Consider the following 8404-nt stretch of genomic DNA (forward strand, 5'->3'; position numbering starts at 1 on the left):
CCCTCCCTCGGGGTACTCTTGGGCACCCACTCTGAGCCAGGCACTGCATCGGCTGCCCTGGGTGCAGAGGCGAACAAGGCAGAAACAATCAGTAACTCTGGACAAAATCTAGCTGTTGTCGACCCTTGGGGACAAAAAGGAGGAACAGATGCTGGGCAGGTGAAGAAATGACCCTGTTCTCAGGTCTGATTGGTGGGGGTCAGTGCTCGACTCTCTCTGCACATGTTTATGATTCTGGTTAAAATTCCTAAACAGTTAAGTCCTGGATAAACCCAAACGTTCTTTTGTTTTGTTTTAACGTTTTTGTCTTTAAAAAAAATTAACCACCAACCCACAGCACGTGACTTGCTCTTTTGAGATTTCCAGATACTCTAGGCTCATTGGCTGTTTCTGAGGGCTGCGGGAGGAGGCCTTTCCACATAGGTGGGGGAGCAATCTGCCTCGGGGGTCTTCTGACTTAAAGATGCAAGAATTTTCTACAGCGGGAGTAAAACTACAAATTGCCAATTCACTCCGAATTGTTTGCGAGCCTAAAGTTGGAGCAGCGTTCTTCAGCGCCAGAAAGTGCATGCGTGTGTTCCCCGTCTGCATAACGGGGTCACGGAGGAGCTATGTTTCCTGGCCTGTTTTCTTTCCTGGAGTTTGGAAGGACACCGTAGGGTTGTCTGGCGTGAGCTCTGGCCCACAGCCGACTTTCGCAAGCATTTGATGAGTGGACGGGGAGTCAGTTCTTTGGAGGATAAGACTTCTGAGGTGGTCAACCAAGTGTCGGGGGGCCGGGCTCTGTGCATCTTGGGGTAGCATGCTTGCTTCCACTGACCTAGAGGACAGTGTGATCCAAACCAAACATTTCACAGTGGGCACACCTGGGAAGAAAGGACCGTAGCTGGCTGAGTTTGCTGGGGTTTGTCCTGATTCTGAACACGTTCTTATGTATTTTATCGCAATAAAGAACATCTCTCCTTGTCCCTGGCAGCTGGAGAGACTGTGGGTTTTTCTGTTAAACCCAAGAGATCATGGTTGCATCGGTGTCAAGAAAGTGAGTTCCGGGTCAGCTCGAGGTCGCTGGTCGCAAGCAACAGAAAGCTGGTCCAGCTCACACAGCATAAAAAAGAGTTATTGGAAAGACACAGGGCAGCCCACAGACGGGCAGGAGGAAAAGCTCCAGGCTCAGGCAGGAGAGGCAGCAGGACAGGAGCGGGGGTCCAGGGGCACAGTCAAGGCAGGATGCGGACACCCGGCAAAGTGTTTTCTGATCTTGAGTTGCCCCACTCAGTTGTCTTGAGAGAGAGAGGGTCCGATTGCCCAGCTTGGGTCACTTGATGAATCCTTAGGGGACCGTTAGGCATTGATTGACAGGCTCGGCAAGACCTCACGCGAGGATGGAGGGATAATTCCCCCAGGGAAAGGAAAGAGATTGGATTCCAGGGGACAACTACGAGCCCCGCTGGGCCCAGGCTCTAGAGAATGCTGGACTCGTAAGTCCTTCGAGAGGGGCACACCCGTGCCTCCGTGCCCTGTGCAGAGTGGGGGTCCCTCGGATGTTTGTGGAAGTGAATGGATGCTTTTGTAGGCCTTTGACTTCCTGTAGTTACTTTACCCCACCTTACCTTAGAACGACATTCTTAGCCAGCCGTTCTTTCTCGTTAAAGCCTGGCGATTTACGCTTTCTTCCTCGCCCAAGCAGATATTTCTAAGCTCAAAGAGCAGATGAGTGGTGCCTTCTGAGGAAGGAATTAGTAAAAGCTGAAATCGAGCCGCAGTTAGGAAGTGTTGGAGTCTCCACGTGGTCACTCTGGGGGATGGTGGGGACGGTATCTAATGACCACTGGTGCCTGGCAGCTGGGGCCGCCTCCCGCCTGTCCGCCGGTGGGAAACAGTTGTTCCTCCCGCTCTGGGCCACGGCCACGGGCAGCAGAGTCATGCCTTCTGCACGCTACGTCCCCTGGGCCCAAAGGCAGTGTCGTCTGCCTTCCCTGCAGAAGGAAGGTGTGAACTGATGGAGGAGGAGTGTGGACTGGCCGAGGCAGATCACCCTCTTGGCCTTCCGACTGTGAAGGAGGAATGTTCTATTTGTTGGGGAGACCTTCAGGCAGAATCGGGCTTTTTCAAATTGAAAACAAGTATATTTATAAAAAATAGCATCGAGGACTAGTTTCGTCCCTGTGTCATGTGACCTGTCTGGCTTCGCTTTACGGGACAAGCCGCTAGATCAGGGGCTGTAAACTCAGGTGTCCAAGAGGATCAGAGAGGTGACAAGAGTGAGCCCAGGACAGGCGTAAAACTACTGGGCGAGACGGGCCGTTAGCCACGAAGGGCTTTATTACTCACTTGCGGACAGTTGTCGCCATGTTGGAGAGTGTTGTTGGTATAACTTCCAGTTATGAAAAACAAGCTGGGAATCGGGATGTTTATGTGAAATTTTCAGCTTTAGAACAAAAAGAAAAATCGTCTGTTGGTTGCATGAAGCCCACACAATGCCAACTTGCTAAGCTCCATACCGAATTACGACTCTGTGTGTCCGGGGCTGCTTGTCTGTCCTGTTCTTGGATGTTCACCCAGACTTTTGTCCAGTGTCTGCTCATCACTCAGCAGATGTGTTTTGGATCCTATTCAGTGGGAGGTGGGGATGAAAACTGAGTTTTTGAGGGAAGGACAGTTTGATAAACTTTCCTCAGGAACTTTAGAATTTGGCCAGTGAAGCTCCTTTGTAAATATCTGTATCTCTGCTTTAAAATTCACGTATAGCAGCCAGTTTCCTGATCAGAAAGATGGAGGCCATTAATTCGTTTATGAAAAGGCAACACTGAATTTAAAAACGGAATCTGCAAAACAAACAAACAAACAAACAAATAAATAAATAAAAGAGTCGGCTTTTTAAATTTAAAATCTTCTTGTAGAGAGAAATAAAATGCTTTCAGTGTGATGTTGCTGATGAAGAATGAATATGAGAGATTCAGAGGTTTACTGTTTAATAACATTTAGGTATGACATTCGGGGAAGCGTGGTAAATAAGGGACACCGTGCTAAATAACTGACATCACCGTTACTGATCAAACAGTGAACGTTCTGAGGACACACACGGGGGGCAATTTATCCCACAGAGACACCGACACCAGACGCGGCACACGCAGGTGTGAGGGGGGAGTGTTTTATCTGAGAGCGTTTGGATCGATCTTCTCATCTGCTTCTCTTTTGTATGGAGCTCCGTGTCACCACGTACATATTAACGGGTGAAAGGGATGCCTACCTGTGGGTGAAAACAGTTTGCTAGTGAGCGTGACAACTGAGATTCCAGTGCTTGTTAGACAGACAGTGTCACTTGTTGGACAAAAAAGAGCGTCAAAATGGCCTTCTGTGCCATGCGGCGCTCTAGCTCCTTACTACCCTGCGTTACTGCTTAGTCACGTCTCGCAAGTGCAGGACTGGTAGATGAGGTTTTTCTGCCTGATATGACTCACTTGAATTCCCAGACATTGATTTGCTGCTCACTCTTGGTAAGTATTTTTCATGCAGTGCTGTGTCTCATCCGGTCTGTGCAATGACCCTTTCGTGGATCAGGAAATTGTGGAGAGAGTGGAGAGATCATCATATAAGTGCTTTATCTATAGATAGATATAGATATGGATATAGATGTAGATTCGATGCAGATACAGATACAGATGTAGACGATGGATGCTTGGCAAGTGTTGGAGTTCTTCGAAATGGAGCGATGGTGGTTATTGAACTTTTTAGGTGGAAGAGAATCCAGAATTTCTGGACTAGATTATCTCGCAACTACTACCGGTTGCTCAGCCGGTGCTCTTCATCTGTCCAACCTTGTGCTACATCCACGGCAGGTACAAATGAGGAGGGCCTGCCTCCTGCTTCTGAGGAGCTGGCGATCCTGCCCTGGGCTGTGGGCTAGAAGGCCATCTCTGGCCATGTCTTCTGCCCCACGGCACAGAGTCTCCGGGACTGTAAGCCACATACTACGCCTTCTTCTAGACCAAGTGTCCCCAGGACTTGTGCTTGTATCTTCCCCGGCCCGACACGCAGGGACAGAACAAGGCTCCAGGTCATATCCCAAGGCCTGCAGGGTGGCCAAGGGGTGGCTGCTTGCAGGGTGAGGGGTAGCTGGAGCTTGGGGGCACGTCGATGTGGGAGTGGATGCGGCCCCCCTTGGTGTGGGATGGAGCAGGTGTGGGAGGTGGGCTCCACCGGAGCTGGAACTCTCGTGAAGGGCAGGCCCCTCCGGTTCCTCAGCCTCTATCTTGCCCTGTCCCGACCCAGGTCAGCCTGCAGAGCTAACGGTCAACACCCAGCTAGGGCCTGAGGCGGGGGGTCCCGTGCCTCTCCAGCCCTCTCTGGAACTGCAAAGCCTGGTTTGCGTACTAGCTCTCGGCTGCTGGGGAAGTGCTTAGCGTTTCGGCCAATGCCGTGCTGCCTCGTTTCCTCGCTGAAAACTCTTGGGCGTATTTTCCGCCGAAGCCGAGCATCTCGCGCCTGCGAGCTCATCATCAGCCGAAAGCAGCTCCGGAAGGGCAGGTCCTGCTGTCCATGAGAAAGGGGGAGTATTGTTATTTCTCGAGTGTAATTTTCACCAAGGAAGGAGGACTGGGTTTAACGTCAACACTTACAGATTTAACGTGGCCCTTTGACAGGAAAAAATAAAAAAGTGCCTTTAGCCAAATCCTGCCTCGTGGCCGTGTCCGTGCTATTTTGCTACCCCCACCCCCATTTCTCATTCCTCAGGAAACTGGGGTTTTTGGTGGAAGGTCAGCCTGGCACAGGACTGGGCCCTGGCTGCTTTCCTCGCGAGCACAGACCGCACTGCACCGGGCCACCCATGTGATTATACACAGTGGCACCTCGGGACTCCCTAGCTCTCACCTCCAACCCGGCAGGGAGGACATCCGGTCTAGGCACTGGGTCGCCACGGGGCACCCCGACTTTGCCCTCACCCAACGAGGCTCCATAGTGTGTGTTTCAAGTTCCAGTAAATTCAGTATGACTTGACGCTGACAACGCAGAGATGTCAGAGCCCCGGGAGGCGGATGGTCGTGATGCTCGCAGAAGCCAAGGTGGCCGGTCTCAGGGCCCGGCTGGAAACCCGAGACTTCCTGCAGAAGTGAGTTTTGACCCCAAGCGAGTTTCCTCTCGTTATCAGTAGTGTGTCCCCCAAGCCCCGTTCGGCAGTACGGATGAGTTAAGCACGTGCTTTGAACATTTTCCCACCGAACTGCCTGGCAGTCCCCCCTCTTCTCCAGAGAGGGGAGGTTCGGATGCACACGACCGTAAGAGCCAGGTGCAGACGCTTCCTGGTCTCATGACGCCCTCCCAGCTCCCACCGTGCACGAAATCGGAGAGCAGTGGAGACTGTTTCTGCACGCGGCTTTCCCCAAGGCCCGCTGCGCCTCGGCCGCCCGCCCCAGGGCGCAGAGGGGCCTCTGACGTGAGCTCTTCGCGGAGCGTCCTCAGAGGCCACGATGCGTCTCTGCGGCCGTAACTGTGTTCTTGCTGTCCCATCGGCACAGACTGCAAGGCTGACGTGGGCGCTGGGGACATTCTGTGGCGGGCGGGGCGGGCGCCGGGCTGGGCTTTGGGCGCACGGTTAGGAAGGCCTCACTTTGGTTTCGATGACCAGGCTCAAGGATGCGGACTTGGGGCCAGCATAGGGATGGATGCGCAGGTCCGTGTCGGGGGTTTGGGTACAGGATTCAAACCCAGAACTGCTCTTCGGTTTCAAGACTGGTGGTGCCAGGTGCCCCGGGGGCTGTGGGTCCCCGCTGGGAGGGACGGTGACTTGGTTTGCCCCTTCCGGCCCAGCACCCTTTCTGGGGGTCTTGGGGAAACGAGGGGTGAACGGCTCATCCCAGGGCCTTCCCAGATCCAAGGTGCAGGGGAGACTGTGGACGCCTGGGACGTCACCATGCCATGTGGCTGGTCCCCTCGGGCGCGTGCCCTACGCCCCGGCCAGCTCTGCACCCACAAGTGCTTGTCCGGATGTGGTCCTGACTTGCTCTGTCCTTCGCAGGCAGACCGTGCCCTATGGACTGTCCAATCACGGAGGACGCCCCCGGGCTAGGCGGGCTGCAGGGCCAGGCCCCCAGAGGCCGCAGCCCCCCGAGCGGGCCCCGCGCTGCGAGTGTGTGGACAGCGGCGACCAGGCCTGTGTGCGCTTCTGCAGGCGAGCCCCCGCTGCGGGCAGGTAGGACGCCCCGTCCAGTTTCCTCGTCTCCAGGTGCCGGGCGACCCAGCGGGCGGGCCGGGCGGGCAGGCGGCCTGTGACGCAGGAGGGCCAGCTGCGGCCTGACCACCATGGCCTGACCACCGTGGGTGGGGGGAGGGCGTCCCTGTCCCCCACTGCCTTTCACAACAGCCCACGATGCGGCCATGGTCCCGTCTGGTCCCCAGACGTATTTGCTCTGGACTGTCCAGCACTTTGCTGAAACCTGAATGAGTTTCCAACGTTTAGAGGTTGAAGAATTACCTGCCCCGCCACCCCCCCCGCCCCCAATGTGTATTTTTAGCTTCTTCACAAACAGCAAACGGGACCCTCTGGTCGCACCAGCCCTGCAGCCCCTCCCGGCTAGTGCGGGCTGGACGGGTGGGGGCTGCTCACGTTTGAGGGGGACGTGCGGTGTCCATTGACCTGCATCACCCGTCTTACTCTGTGGCCCCCGGAGGCCCTGAGTTTGAGAGCCCCGCAGTCCCCTCAGCCGCTGGAGCAGAGCTCGTGGCTCAGCGTGGACTCGAGTGAATGTGGGGTCCTGGCTGGGCCCCGTGGCCATCTGAGTTGGTTTCCACCTGACGGGTTTTCCCGTTGATGCCCCTTCTCCCCGTTTCTTTACTTTGGGCCGAGCCTCATCAACCCCGCAGGCAGAGCCAGCCTAGAAAGTCCCTTCCGAGCCCCGCAGTGGTGGGTGGGCCCCTCAGGTGCTGACCCATGCATGCCCGAGGGACACAGACCGTGCGGGGCCCGCTGGTCAGGGACCCGGGGTCTGCTGTCGCCTGGGGCCAACCGCGTTTTCCTTCTTGGCTCCTTAACATCCGATGAGTAACAGGCGTGAGTCCAGTTCCCCCGCCTGTGCCCGGCCTTCGGACCCGTGCCCGAGGCGCTGTCCTCGGAGAACGCGCTCATGTGCCCACTGCTGGGCAAGCGGAGGACACCATGGGACACTGCGGAACCGGCCACAGGAAATGCGGGTCGATCCATTAAAACCAGCTCTCTCCCCGCAGGAGCTCAGAGACAGCGGGAAAACGGGACCGAGAGGCGCCAGCCAGCGGTGCCGGCGGCGGCCAGCGTCCGAGGGGGTGAAGCTGCTTTCGTCGGCGCCGCACTCTTGGGGGCATGGAGGACGTGCAGGGTGGCACCTGGCCTGAGGGGTGGTCAGCGGGAACCCCACTGCACGCGGGGTGCCGCCTAACAGCCCCGGTGCCTCTGGCGGGTGGTATCCGAGGACAGAGCAGGCCGAAGCTGCAGACAGCCGCCGTCATTGTCCTGCCTCTGACCAGCCCTCCCTGCGCCTCGGCGCTGACCCCTTGCGCGCACTGTGGCTCTCCAGCGGTGATGTCCAGCCCCGGGCCTCACCGGGACTGGACAAAGCGAGCAGACCGCTGCTGCAGGCCCGCCCACCTGAGCCCACGGTTCACCTCTGTTCCCGTAGCAACATGTGGGTCTCTACCAAAAAAAAATCACTCGTCCTTTTCGGCCGTTGCCTTGGGACAGAGGTGACTTGCAGCAGGTTGGCAGCAGGCCCCCTCCCAAGTCCCCCAAACTCATGCCATTATTTTTTTTAACCCACTTGTTTTTTTTGTATGAGATCCTCAGGGTTTCCTGCAACCGAACCGGGTTTATTTGTCATTCTGTCAATCAGAACTCCTCATCCGTGACCCGCCCACGCGTCTGCAGTGGGGAGGTAATTGATGTTCTTAAGAACCTCCTGGAGGTGTCTTAGGCTCCTAGGGGACCGAGCGAGAGGAGATTACACCGTGCTCCGCACACAGGAGGCTTTGCGAGCTGCTGGCAGATTGTTTCCAGTTGCCCGAGAGGGATCCGTCAGCATCCGTAATGGCAGCGGAGCGGGGAGGAGGCCGAGGCGGCGGGGAGGGGTCCCAGGGCACCGTGAGTCAGGCCCCAGCCGGCCCCCGTCTGCCTCTTTATTCGTTTTCCTCTCTCTCCTCCTCACCCCAGACCCAGCCTCCTCTCAGTGAGGGAGGGACGTGGTTAAACCATCCACCCACCGCATCATTTATTCATCCCCTCGTGCATTCATTCAGCTGAGATTTGTTGAGCACCGATGTAGACGTTGGGGACGAGGCAAAAAGTCTGTGTTCGCGGAGCGGACAGCAGACAAATACGCGAAGTACAGAGTGAGATGCGTGCAGGACAGGCACACAGGACAGGGGCAGGGGCGGCGTG

This window comes from Pteropus alecto, unplaced genomic scaffold (genome assembly GCF_000325575.1).
Source record: "Pteropus alecto unplaced genomic scaffold, ASM32557v1 scaffold45, whole genome shotgun sequence".
NCBI classification, from domain to species: Eukaryota; Metazoa; Chordata; class Mammalia; order Chiroptera; family Pteropodidae; genus Pteropus; species Pteropus alecto.